The sequence below is a fragment of the Silurus meridionalis genome, chromosome 9, assembly GCF_014805685.1.
Source record: "Silurus meridionalis isolate SWU-2019-XX chromosome 9, ASM1480568v1, whole genome shotgun sequence".
NCBI lineage: Eukaryota > Metazoa > Chordata > Actinopteri > Siluriformes > Siluridae > Silurus > Silurus meridionalis.
Window position 1 is genome coordinate 14572963 of NC_060892.1, and position 15424 is coordinate 14588386.

A 15424-nucleotide genomic window follows, 5' to 3' on the forward strand; every position below is an offset into this window, starting at 1 on the left:
TTAAATAACAAGTGAGATTTATTTGAAAAAAAATACTACAGAAACAATAACAATAATAATTATCATAAATATAACAACACTGTTATTATAATCACAATTATGATGATTATAGAAAAAAAATAAAGGACAATATCAGCTTTAAGGATATTTATGTAAATATGTGATATGAAGAATTTTAAATTAACAGCGCTGTCAATAATACAAGTGCCTGAGAAGAACAGCAATCGATATCAAGAACTAGAAATAAAAAGGCAACAGAAGAACATTCAACTGTCCAGAGACAAAACTTGTCAGCTTGAACCAGTATGTCTATGTTTCAACTTTTGACCCGAGCTGTTCTGTTCCATGACATTTAATCCATGCGCTGGCTATCAAAACAGATGCTCAGGGCGCTATAGCAAGCTTTTCATACCTCATCTAACTTAAAAGAAAGTTTTTTTGTCTATGGCAGATCCATCAGATCTCAGTTTGCTGGTGCTGTAATAAAAGCTGCTGTTCATATTATTATTTATGCTGCATGGATCTTTGTACACTTGAAATCCTTTGCAATTTGGATGTATTGTATTCAGAGTAGGATTTTTTGGCTTAAAAATAATGGGCATGTTTAATGAAACATTTTGTGTGATGCATGTGGGTGTTATTGTGCATGTGTGGGTGTCTGTGTGCACCCTGGTGTCACATACCTGGTTTATTATCTCTCTTTGATTTACATCCTGTGGAATTAAGATTTGTCAAGATCGTCCTGTATAATTATCATATCCACAAAAATAACAAGGTGTCTGACAAACAGTAACAGTGTCACATACAGTATGAGGGAATGAATTTAAACACATCTTGGGATAAATGTGGGTAACGAATATTTTAAAAGTTTTCTTTTGGACCATTTGGGAGAACTGTAGATCCCATAAAACAGGTTAGGTTGTGACATGTAAAAGATTCCTCTCCTTTTGCAACTTTTACACATTTTATAATATGACAGTCAAGAACTGCAAAATTGCTTAATGCTTTGTCAGATTAATGTTTACTATAGATTGAATTGTCGTTTAAATTGGGCCATTTCAATACTTTCAAGTTCTAGTCATTCTGCTACTTCAATGTGGCAGTATATGAAGTCAATTTGTTGACGTAAAAAGGTGAAGCTCTATTCCAGGCTTGAAGACAAAGGTTTCTCTTTTACAATCTTTAACTTTTTTTTATTAGTCTCTGCTAATGAAAGGCACTCTCAAAGCCCAATGTAACACCACCGTGCTTGCAACCGAGTACTGAATTATGTTCTCAAAATGGAGTGGTTATGATGTTTTACTAAATCCAAAAGAAGATCAGTTTTGGTTATCAGCCACCAAAATTTGAACTTCTTCCAATATTATTGCTATTTTGTAAAAATTCATGGCATACAATATCATTTCAGTTATTCATTATTTATGGGGAACTTAGTCTGGGATTAATTCTGTTAATAATCAAAATTTCTGTTTTATATACTGGGTGAACTGGGAAATTCCAGCTCCAAATAAAAAATTCAACAGATAGGCCAAATTAAAATCAATCATGTTTGAAATAATAAAAGCAAACCCATTAGCAATAATAATTATTTTGAACGTTCACAGTAAGGGGTATGAGACAGGCTAAGTTTGGGTGTTTTTTTAGCACATCTCTGAATCTTAATACGTGTATGGCTAAGAAATGTATTTTACATTGTTTTTAACCTTTAGTAGTGAAAAAATGGTGAGAAAACAACATCTAGCATTTATAATAGTTAGCAATGCACAAATCAGACTAGAATAATATGAACTGTTACATTAATAAAAAAACAATCAATGAATTGATTAGAAAGGGTTTGTTGTGGGGGAGCTATTAAATAGGTAATTTAATAGTTATGTATCAATAAAATGACATTTATTTATATTTTAGAGCAGTGGCTGTCTGCATATAAAACATAACCCACTGTTTTTACCTTAAAAATAATTTGTAAATTTAATTCCAGGCTGAACTTTTTTTGCCTGAAGTTTTTGATTTATTAGTTTCTTTAGTGAACTTTAATTACAGATAAATTAGATTTCTTCAGTACAATCTGAGACAAAATTGTGCGTGTGCGCATGCACACAAACACACACATTTATATTTATAAAAACTTTTTTGGTGAAACTTTATTACATTTCTTCTGTCCAATTTAAAACAAATGAGTGTGTTTCCCAACTGAAAGCCCACTGCTGCGTTAATGTGTTCACTGTGGTAATACCCCAGTAGGGTGAGTACCACTACATAAAGCTGTAGGTCAGCAGGAGACAGAAACCTCAGGCAGGTTGTTAAAGAATCTGTTCTCACATTTCTGTTCCTCCAGGTTCCACCTCATCAGAGCTGCTGAAGAAGGAGGCGACGGAGAGATCACTGTCTGCTACGTGCAATGAACTATTACACAGCAGCATTTACAAGAGGACCAACTAAGGTTCTGTCAAGAGCTGCTAAACACATAATCAGTGCAATAAGTGCTCCTTGACATTTCCAAAATAGAATCATATTATATTACAGTATATAGTCTTTAAAGCCAGATTAATAGAAATATGCTTTATTGTTTTATAATCAAATAGGTTTTTTCTTAATTAGCGATCTAACTGAATTCTCATTTGTCCAGAAAGTTTATGAGGAGCATGACAGATATTTCATAATATTAAATGTAATTATATTAAAGAATAATTTTCTAGTGTTTTTTTCCTAAAGTGATTTATGAGAAAAATACATATACATTTACCATGGAGAGCATTTGGTCTTTACAAAGAGATAAATTATGTCCAACAAACAAACCCCGCAAACCCACCACCCCGCCACCCCAACCACACACACACACACACAAACACTGCATTAAATATGTGAATACATATAAATGTGTAAATATTGACACAGAAAAGCACACTAACACACACACACTAACACACACAAACACACACACACACACACACACACACACACACATACACACACACACACACACACACACACACATACACACACACACACACACACACACACACACACACACACACACACACACACACACACAAATCCTAAACCTTCAACAATCTGCATACAGGCAGAATGACAAAATAAACCCCAGTAGGGGTGTGAGGTTTTTTTATTTTATTTTTTTTACTTACATTCTGTGACACATCTTTTTAAAGTGAATCAAACCATGACTCTTTAAAACGATTATCTTTATCCATTCTATTTCCATTCTATTTCCATTCTGATTGGGGTGGTCTCCTTTTGCATTACCCCACCCTATTGACAGATTTTTACTGATCCAATGGCACACTCTGTGCCCTTCATGCTCACCAAATCTCAGCAGATTTTGACAGAGCTCTATCCAGCACATCATCAAAATCCCAACTGGGAATATTTTTTTGAGTTTATCTCTGCAGTACACTTGTACAATAGTTGAGAGTTGTAGAATTGGCATTAATGAGGTTGCGGTCGCTCATTGTGGCCTGACTCCTGAATAATTTGTCACCAAACATCATCAACAAACACGTTAAGCATATAAATAAAGCCCAGGCTGCCTTTTCTCTGTGGTGGGACTGATGGCAGACATACCACCTGGAGACAGAGAGTCATGGCCATGCACTCCAACCTAATGAGTCCCTACACACTCTTCCACTGCTGTAAATACAAAGAAAGCTACCTGTGCTGCTGAAAAACAACCACAATCTGTCGCTCGCATCACATTTAATTCCCCCCAGAGGCTCTACCACAGGCACTTGGGTCCTCGGCAGGGATTTATATACCAGACCCAGCTGAACAGATGAGGATATTTCCAAATAATTTTTATATTAGACACCCAAACACATTTTCAGAAAAAAAAGATATTTGCACATATTCTTAACCGAATTTGTCAAGCTTTCTGGGGCTGTTTTCACATCTGCCAAAGTGATGAACTTGTGAATATTACTGATTGTGCAGCTGCAGCAGCACCTACTTAATAAACCTGCTAGTGTGTGTGTGTGTGTGTGTGTGTGTGTGTGTGTGTGTGTGTGTGTGTGTGTGTGTCACACTGAGTGGGTGCTAATGAGAGCAGGTGCATGCAGTTCATCTGCTTGGTGACAGGCAGGTTAGTTTAACAATTTAAAAAGAGAACTGGTGCATCTTCTCCAATCCATCTTTCACTGCACACTCACCCCCTTTATATTCATAAAAATGCAATTAGTATCATATTATATTCTTCTTTACTATATGTACTTTATTAATACTGTACATTTGAAAATCTACAATAGTTACTGCTACTATTTCAGCTACTTCAACTGCTTCTACTGCTATTCCTACTCCTCCTACTACATTTAATGCTTCTAATACTACTAGTACTACAGCTACAAAACATGACACTTCTATTACTACTCTTACTGCTGCTATATAATACACCAGCCAGGCATAACTTTGTGGCAACCTGTCTAATATTGTGTTGGTCCCCTTTTTGCTGCTAAAACAGTTCTGAACCGTCAAGCATTGACAGCACAAACTTCTTCAGAAATTCAAGTTACAATAGCTCACCTGTTGGTTCGGACCACACGGGCCAGCCTTCCCACCCTACGTACATTAATGAGTCTTGGCATCCAGTTACCCTGTCCCTGGTTTAACACTGTTCCTTCCTTGGACCACTTTTGATAGATACTCACTAGAGATCAAACAATTGATCAGCCAGATGATTAATCAGGCCAACTTTTGGCATTTTTTTATTCATCAGCATTTGCTGATTCTGCTGCAAATTAGGCAGATTATTAGGCAGGCGTGTCTGACTCACCAAACCGCATGTGTACGTTCTGCACTTGTGTGAGAGAACTCCCACAATACCATCTATCAGAGGTGGCAAAAGTACACACATCCTTCACTTAAGTAGAAGTACAAATATCCATGTTTTAAAATACTCGGGTAAAAGTTGAAGTACTGACTATACTTTTTTACTCAAGTTAAAGTCAAGACATTTGGGTTCTGACATGTACTAATGTAACTTAAGTTACTACTACCTGTTTTGGTGTCACACTGGTAACTGGACGTCACATCATATTAATATTAGGGCTGTCCATATATTATACTATTTAATCACAAATAATTGGATAATTGTCATGAGTTACGATTAATTGCAGTTTAATCACACATTTTTATCTGTTCTAAATGTACCTTTAATTAATAATGAAAAGATTTTTTTTTCACTCTAATCAACATGGGCATGGAGAAATTTTGATGCTTTATGCAATGTATGTTTATTATTCATAATACCAAACTCAACCTAGAGCATGAAGTCAAAATATTCTTGTAAACGTATTATGCTATATTATACCTACTACTTCTACTACTACAAATTCAGATTTATTTTTACTATCGCTTATAGTACTACACTACTTCTTCTCCTACAATTTCTACTTTTACTACTACTACTATTACTATACTATACTTAGTATAGTATAGTATAGTATAGTATAGTATAGTATAGTATAGTATAGTATAGTACACCTAATACTTCTCCTAAAACAAAAAATTAGATGTATCATTTACTTCTGCTATTACTTCTACTACAACTTCAACAAATGGCACCTGATAGTGGGTGGGTTTTATTAGGGAGCATGTGAAAAACATTTCCTAAAAATGTATGTGTTAGAAGCAGGAAAAATGGGCAAGCTTAAGTATCTGAATGAGTTTGACAAGGGCCCAATTGTGATGGCTAGATGACTTGGTCAGAGCATCTCCAAACCTGAAGCTCTTGTGGGGTGTTCCCAGTCTGCAGTGGTCAGTATCAAAAGTGGTCCAAGGATGGAACAGTATTGAACCAGCGACAGGTTTAAGGTTGGCCAAGGCTCACTGATGAATGTAAGCTTAAACTGCACGTGGGGAGTAAAGGCTGGCCCGTGTGGTTCGATCCAACAGATAAGCTACTGTAGCTCAAATGGCTAAAGAAGTTAACGTTGGTTCTGATAGAGAGGTGTCAGAATACACTGTGCATCATAGTTTGTTGCGTATGGGGCTGCGTAGCCAGGGTGCTAACCCTACCCCCTTCTGACCCCTGTCCACCCCTGCAAGCACCAACAATAGGCATGTAAGCATCAGAACTGGACCACAAAACAATAGAAAAAGGTGGCCTAGTCTGATAAATCATGTGGATGGCTGGGTGCAGGTTTGTAGTTTACCTGGAGAAAACATGACAGCAGGATGTACTATGGAAAGAAGGCAAGCCGGTGTGTTGTTTGAGTTAAAAAGAAGTCATCTTTGATAATGAGGATATTATATCATCCTTTATTGTTAATTTTACTTGCAAATTGGATCTAACTATATGCAGCACTTTGAATTATTATTGCTTAGTTATATTACTTTTTTCTTGCACTTGTAGCTAAAAATAGAAAATCCATATTTTCTGAAAGTTTATTATAAAAAAAAATATTATAAAATGCACCAGTGAAAACACCCTGTAATAACAATAATTGGTATAATTAGGAGTAGAAATACTATTATTAAATATTAAAAGAAATTGGAAATGACTGTAATTGAAGAGACAAATTAGGATCTGAAAAAGCACAGTTAATGCATACTGTACCACTAAGATTTAGGTTTATAAAATAATTGCCATCTTTATCAGTTTTGTTCGGTTTGTGGCAACACTAGTAATTAAATGGTAATAAAGACACAAGAAACGCCAGGTGTGCAAAAACTTTTTACAGGCAGTGTAGATAAATACTATAATCATTAGGGAAATTTTATTTTTAACTTCAACAGATCAAGAAGACTCCTGGATGTGCCTGTATCGAGAAGAAAGGATTTTACTTTCTGAAGCCAAGCCAAAATAAGAAAAAAAAAAAAAAACAGAAAAATGAATAAACAGTCAACTGAAAAAAGCTCCTTTAGATGAAATTAGCATTACTTGGTAATGTTTAAGGGGCACAAACTTTAGGGCAATCACTGGAGATTGCAAGAGATTACTAAACTGAAACATTTCAAATCATTATGTTTATTACTTCTAATTTCATGTCAGGTTGTTCAGTAATTTATTTTTTAATTCAAGGCGCAAACATACAAAAATAGACCAGATGCATGTAATTATGAGGTGAGTCAATTTCAGTGGCACAACAATGACACAACAGCAACAAACTGGAGCCACTCAATATCAAACATCTATAATAAATATACCACTGTGGTCATTTTGCATTGTATAACAAGAAATTTCAGGATGGATTTGTATTGTAATTAATATCAACAGTCTACAACAATGGCTCAGGACCACAGGTTGCATGAACATGAATCCCTGCACACCTCAACAATAATGCAATGATGCATGGATATTCAGTGCCACCGAGATGAGGATGGGCTCCCTTTTCAGTCTGGTTCCTCTCAAGTTTTCGTCCTCTTACAATCTCAGTGTGTTTTTTCCTTGTCACCTTTACCACTGGCTTGCTTATTATGGATAAACTTAAAATGATGAGGGAATTTTAGGCACTAAATCATTGATTTTTTTATACAACTTTATAACAGCTTTATCGCTGTAAAGCTGTTGTGAGACAGTGTTCATTATTCAAAGCACTATACAAATAAAAATTAATTGAATCTTAGATGCTGTGTACCAAAAAGATGAGGAGACTCTACTTTCTATAGAAGCTCGGGTCCTTCAATGATTACAGTTTACCTGTTGGAGCTTTTCTACCTGTCTGTTGTAGATAGTGCAGTCTCATTTGCAGTGCAAGATGGCTGGAAATGTAATAAAGATCACCAAGCTGGTCAAGAGGGCTGTCTCAGTCTTGGGCAGCTTATTTGACACTATTTAGGTGGTGGTGGAAAACAGAACACTCAGTAAAACTTATATTCACTCCCAATCATCATTTTGTATAATATACAACATCCTCTTCATGACTTACTAATAAGGTTGTTTGTTCCAACAGTGATTACACTGTACATCACTGCACTAAGCCAGTCTTAAGGTTAACTTATTGAGAAATGTTTGAATTTGTCCAGTATCCATTATTTACAACCATATGCACGGCCACTTAAATGCCATTTCTCTTTTGTTGATACACTGCTTACAATGTTCACTTTAATAATGTTGCCACTGCACTGTCACCTTAATTCACTTCAAGGCTGCTGGTGTATCAGCATTGTTTACACATAACACCCTCACTGTAAACTAGCAAACCAAAAAAGTTTTCTTACATTAGTTATTTGGTCAGTTGTTTTTTTCACTGTTAGTTAGTTGTTTTTCTATGAAACCAACTGCAGTAACAACCTTCAGTGCCCTCCAAACATTTACTGTATAGATAAAAAAAACAGATGAAACATAAAAACGGAATAAATGACAACATATAACCCAAAGGACACCTGACGATCACAGAGCCTATGGAACATCCCATTCCTTATTTAATTTATTTTGCCATTACAGTGCCATTACACTTTTTCTACCAGATTTTGGGGTCAGTTCGTACACTCCAACCTTAACACACTTTGTGTACAGCAGCCTTGTCATGCTGAAACGGTGTTTGAACTAATAAGTTCCAGTACAGAAATATCTTGCTTACTTTTAACAACTGGTACGATGTTAGGGGTACACTTATAATTCATTTTAGTTTGTTTTTTGAAAATAATATAAGAGAAAAATAATACTTACCAAGTAAGTTTCTTGTTAGTGCTTCAGAAGTTCAGAGATGGTCCCTTTTAATTTAATAACCTCAAAATGAATACAAAAATTTTCATAAGACTATCATACAATGGCTCTGTTTCAAACCAGAACCTACCTGAGGAGTTGTTGCCAATAAAGTGACCTGTTTAAGTTTGGGAAAAAAAATCAATGTACTATTGTTTAAACTATCCTTAACACAAATTTAGAAATAAGTGAATCTATTCACTACTGCAATAATGCAGAGTGCAGAAGTCATTCCATCGGCTCTGTCCAGCAGTGGACTCCATAAGCAAAAACCAATTACCTGAGCACTATTGATCACAAGGATGTTCCTATTATGCTGAGATTACATTGCCAATTTATGTTCTAAAGACATCTGTGCTTTAATGGAGCAAGCAATGAAATATTGATGAAATTCAAATTTCAAATGGAAGAAAAACAATAATGAGAGAGCTTTTGTTCAAATGAAGTCCAAACCAGGATTCAGTCCATGATTAAATGAGCACTGGTACAACATTTAGCCTAACATTTGCGCACACCTGACTATCACAACCATATACCATTTTTTCCCAAACTTCTAACCAGTAGCACAAAATTGTATGTGAAAAACTTGTATACTGTGTATAGTTGTATACTATATACTACTACTGTAGCTTCTGCACCTGACCTTTCAGAGTGTTACCGATCTTCTTAAAGCTCTAGCCATCTTTGTGGAGAGCAACAATTCTTATTTTCAAATCCTGGGAGTTCACTGCAATCAGGTGCCATGTTGAACATCCAGAGGTCATTATGAGAGAATTGTACTCAAAGCACCAAATTTTAACTGCTCTAATACACGATACACAAATTTGTATTTTTCTGTCAAGCAGACAAAAACATAAACATGATGAATAGGACATGTGGCTTTGCATAGTTACACAACATACAGCTGTAATCACTTAGGGTGTACTTACTTTTGTTGCCACCTATTTAGACAGTAATGGCTGCATGAGTTATTTTTAGAGGACATTAAATCTGTATTGCTATATAAGCTGCACATTGACTACTCTAAAATATAAACAAGTTTCATTTCCATTGTATTGTCGCTTGAAAAGTTATACTGCAATGGCTGCTGAAATGTGAGGGGTGCACTCACTTTTGTGAGACTTTCCTTTTCCTGACTTTCCTGTGTCTGCATACTTTCACCCATGTATGGTATGAATGGATAAAAAGTCTAAAATGACATTTGTCACAAAAAATGTTTAACAATTGACAAATTGCTGTAATATAAATGGAATAAAACATTTCAAGGAGATTTATTTCACATTTATATGTGACACACTTGTCCATCTTCTCATCTTTTACTTGACTTAAACAGATTTAAATTGAACACATGAAAAAACTTGGTTTGTTTTATTTTTTTTCATTGTATGCACAAGAGTTTATAACCCTCCGTCAAATCCAGCAATTCGTCTTAGACAGACAGAGGCGTCGGAGTGTGAGGGAAAAGGCAACAGAGAGAGGAAAGATTGCGCGGAGAAGAGCAGCAAGCAGGAATAAACAAATCTCCTGTGAGCGCCTGCTGCAGGATGTTTTTTGTGCACTGAGACATGCCCGGGCTCAGGAGAAAACGAGGAGTGAAGCTGAACTCGACAGTGCAGAACCAAATCAGACGAGTGACGGACAGAAAAAGCAACTGGCTCCTGCAGCTTTCCATCTCTATAGAAAAATGACTGGGGCATCAATCTGACAAAGTGACCCAACTTCCTAATCACTTTTAAAATATGACTGGAACTCTGGATGCATATTTACAGAAATGCACTTTCAGATGGATTCAAAACTAAAATAGATACTGTAGGACGAGAAAGAAATAAAATTGACCATGTAGGCCATGAAGATGAAAGAACCAAAGTTTGTTAGATGCCCAGCTGAATGTTCTTGCATTTAAGTTATATTCCTATTTATGCTGACCATCTGACAAGAACTACTTATCTCCACATAAATGTATTCCACGGTCTGGTTGAAATCCCAAATAATTGCAGTTCTAACAGTAGTTGCCTGGATGTACATACACTAGATCTAATTCACTATTTGAACAAAAGTTTGTGGACACCTGACTATAAGATTTGTATGTGCTTTTTGAACATCCCATTCTACATTCAATCTCCATTTGCTCTGTTGATGTTTAACTATGTATATGTTGGAGACATATGCCTCGAAGTCATGTGTCCCATTACTTTTGTCTATACAGTGTGTTATTATTTCTTTAGTACAACTTTGGGACTTAACTAAAACTAACAATAATAAATTACATTTAATAACATTTTACTTGTATAACACTTTTTGCAATGAACATTGCCAAGAAGCAAATTTACAAAAATATATCAATTGCTGATATTACTGATATTAATAGTTAAAAGCTTTTTAAATGTTGTTAAGAGTATGTTTACAGTACGTATGTATACGTATGTTTTTCAGTTTCTCAGTAACAGGACAAACTGCACTGTATAGTTAATTAGAATAGAGGTAAATAAAGGCACAACTTATTTTTAGCTTTTTAACATACTGTACATTTGATAACATGAGCTTATAAAAGCGAGACCCAAAAATAATCTAATCAGGTTTAAAAAAAAGTAATAAAATGGGATTACTTTTTTAATCTGTTTCAAAGTACTCTCTTTGTGATGTGATGTACTCACTCATTTTTTTTGACACATTTGGAAACATTTACTGGATTCCCTCTATGGTGGTGAATTGTTTTCCCTTCAGGCTCATTTTTAATTTCAAGACCAAAAAAAAAAATGGCAAAGAAGGAGATCTGGCAAACATGGTGGGTGTGAAGCGCTGTTAAGCATTGTTTTTTGTTAAAAACTCCTTGGAAGACAATACAGTGTGTGCAATTCCATTGGCATTGTGCAAGAACCCAAATGGGTGTGCCATTTCACCAGAAATTTTGCCAAGTGCTTTCCCTGTAGATGCCTATATACAAACTCTCTATGAAAAACTTTTTGCCCCATAAATGGATAAAAATACAATGTGAAAAAAATTGAATAAAGGATAATCTGTGGATACAGTAAATGTGTGTACACATTAAATTGGTATAACGCACACCTACCTGTGGATTATCTTGTTTCTATCAGGGTCACTTGCCAACACTGACAAGTTTGAGTCTTGTTTGTGTGTTTGTGTGTTTGTGACTGACAAGTTTGAGTCTTGTTTGTGTGTTTGTGTGTTTGTGACTGACAAGTTTGAGTCTTGTTTGTGTGTTTGTGACTGACAAGTTTGAGTCTTGTTTGTGTGTTTGTGTGTTTGTGTCTTGTCTTGTGTTGTCTGTCTGTACTGTTTTTTGTCTGCATTGTTTGCACCAGGTTGCACTCGATGCACTTTATGTAGCTTGTGTTGTGTTGTAGCTTTATGTTTTGTTCAGTGTAGCACCAGGGTTCTGGAGAACGTTGTCTCGTTTTTACTGTGTACTGTGTACCACTGTGTATAGTAAAAATGACAATAAAAGCCTCTTGACTTGACTTGACTTTGAGATGCCACTGATTTTACAGTCAAAACTGAATAAATGAAGAAATATAACTTTGCTGGCCTTCAGTTATTTTATATATTGGTCGTTAGATCTGGAATTGTCTGCATTAAATTCTAATCAGTGATTAGAAAATTATTACATAAGCTGTCTTACTTTGTATGGAACCATAACTGTATTCCTGTAACCAGACCTACCTGTGTGTTCAGCGGTTTAAATGCACACTTTTAAGCCAATCAGAATCAAGCTCTCAGACAAACCTTGTTAAAACTTGTTTAAACCAATACAGGGTGCCTTGTTATTGGAAGCTAATGAATGTCAGGGTGGAAAAAATAACTTATCACATCAATTAGGTGTTGATTATTTTCCTATAACAGAGCACCACCAAGTGTTTTATTACTTAACTATATAAGATGTATACAATTATTAGCCTCTGTATAACGTTTTATCAGCATGAAATACTGAGGTCAGGAAAACCAACACTTGTTTATCCCCCTAAAAAAGTGGAATATATTTTACTTGGTTCAATAAGTTTATGCTGATGGATGGCATTTTTCTGTAGAGTATGTGCTAAAATGCATCTGCTTATTTTACTGATTGTAGATTGCAGCATTTTTTTCTTTAGAGGATTAAAAAGAAAATAAATAAACCACACTGTCCATCAAATCTTGGATCTTAATGTCAAATGGTACATCGTCAATACCGTTTCACACTCTGGCTTTACTTAACTGGCCGTCTGAGCACAGAGCCCACCTGACGTTTTCCCTCATCTTTATTCATCAGTGCTGATTTCCTCCGGGTTTGTTGGTTTTGTGTGGAATGCTTGATTAGTTCAATTAAGGATATTGAGCTGATATGCAATGAAGCATGGAGTAAACATTTACCCAAACTGTGTATTGTAATACTCGCTGCCTCAAAAGGTAGAGACAATGGGATGACTTTCAACAGTTTAACCTTGTGGGAAAAAATCATTGAAAATATAATTAAATGTTCTATTTGGTGCTACAGTAAAAGTATAAGTTCAAAGATATATTAATTCTTATAATGTCCAGAATCTACAATGTAGTTGTTAAGACTTTGTCTATCTATCTATCTATCTATCTATCTATCTATCTATCTATCTATCTATCTATCTATCTATCTATCTATCTATCTATCTATCTATCTATCTATCTATCTATCTATCTATCTATCTATCATCTATCTATCTATCTGTTTTTTTTTTTTTTACCAACTAAAGTTTTTTTAAGATTTAAAGTACAAAATCATAAACAGAATGATTTCCTTCCCTACTTTTCCTCAGAGATTAAAATTAATCTGCCTTTAAAATGTGTGAGCAAGTATTCATATTAATTTGGTGAAAAGTTTAGGTTTTGTAAATTATTTTGTTAATTTGGTTGATTAAATAAGTGTTTCTAAGGAGCAGTGTCATGGCAACAAGACAAATAAAACATCATGACAGACAGGACAGAGCGTAGTTTTACTTGTATTGAACTGTCGGTACAATCTTCACGCTCAGTCAGAGACCGATTGTGTTTGTCATCAGTTGAAAGTGTTCTGTAGGCACGGACCTCGAACTGGTGCTTACGAGCATCAAGCCTGCATCTGGCATCTATGCAACAATATGCAAGTGAAGATGTCTGACTAATAAATTTGACAAGAGAACTCTAGGCAACAGAGAAAGTTCTGTTCATGAAGTTTTCCAGAAATTTCTGTTGCTAAGTATATTTTTTCTAAAATTTGACATCATGACATTCATACTGCTGACAGCTCCGATCCTACTAAGTATAAAAAACCCACACAGGTTATTCTCAACCTTGGATAGATATTAGCATATTAGATGAACTAGGTAGTTAAGTAGAATTCCTTTTCTTGCATTTTGCTCAGAAATAAATAAACTTACTTAAAACTTACTTTAAATATATAAAATTTGAAATGTGCAAACTTTGCAATGGTATTTTCATCTGCTGCAAAGTTTCTAATACATCGTTCTGAAACAGTAAAAAACAGTAAAATGGTTATATATCTTTTAAAAAGATAAATGTTAGCACATGCTTTGTTACTAAATTAATGGCTTAGATGGATTATTTAATACATAGCTTAACTCCTGCATGATTTATGTTTGGAGGTGTAATTTGTAATGCTTGAACGACAATAACAACACAAAAAATAATAATAATTGTTAAAATTTGCTATTTTTTGAGTTTCAGGCATCTGTTTACATTTTTACAGCCTGGAAATTAATTTAACCCCTAATGAGGAGGGACTGGAAAAGGGGGTTGAATTGATTTGGAATTGTGATTCACCTCTTATGCAGCAGAGGGCGCTAAACTTTACACACCACATCTTTAAATGTTTAAATCATTTGATTTGAGCTGCAGGATGAACAAACCAGAAAAGCAATGCCAAAGATTAAGCAGATTCAAAAGTATCAATGAATATATAAATGAAAAAAAAAAAAGCCATGATTCTTCAACTCTAATATGTGAATCCTATTTTCAAGGGTGCAAATATTAATATTGAAGATATTCACGAATATGACTCACATTTTGTGATTATTGTATCTAAACAAGTTTAAACAGATTCTTTAGTGGATATAGTGTGTAAGTTGTCAACTCGTTTCTACTTACAAATTGGTTCAGCCAGTTCATTTAAAAGAACGAGTCATTAGTGAATCACTCTTCATTATTTGATATGGCACCTACTCATCCCAACTAATCAGCTCAGCTCCCTCTGTGGAATATTAACCTTCTTTCGAAAAAAAACAATTTTCAGGGTTTACCCAAGGACAAACTCACTGATTTGTGTAGTTTTACACCATTTCAGAGCAGAGGAATGAAGTAATGGAGTCGTTGTGCCTGAAGTGCTCCATGGGGATGGCAACGAAATGCAGAACTCACACGATCAAGAATTCTAAGAAGTACAAGAACAAAACAAGGCAAAAAAAAAAAAAACTAAGTTCTCAGTTAAATGTTTTGAATGGGATTCGTATAGCCTTTTGTAATGAAGTATGTATAGACACTTTTAAAGAGTGGAGCTGAATTCATGTCCAGAACAAAGCTATTTAAAGTGAAATAATGTGAAAAAGCACAGCTCAGTTCTCAGCCAGGCTCAATAATTGCAATTACTCTCTTTTTCCACTCTTGCAGCATACTGGGATGCAATATGCAGAATAATCAGAATAATTATGAAAAGAAAAACAAAAACAAACTAAAGAACATAAAAAGCTTTTGTGCTATATTGCTCAGTCCAATGAGATCAATTTACATTTACCCCTA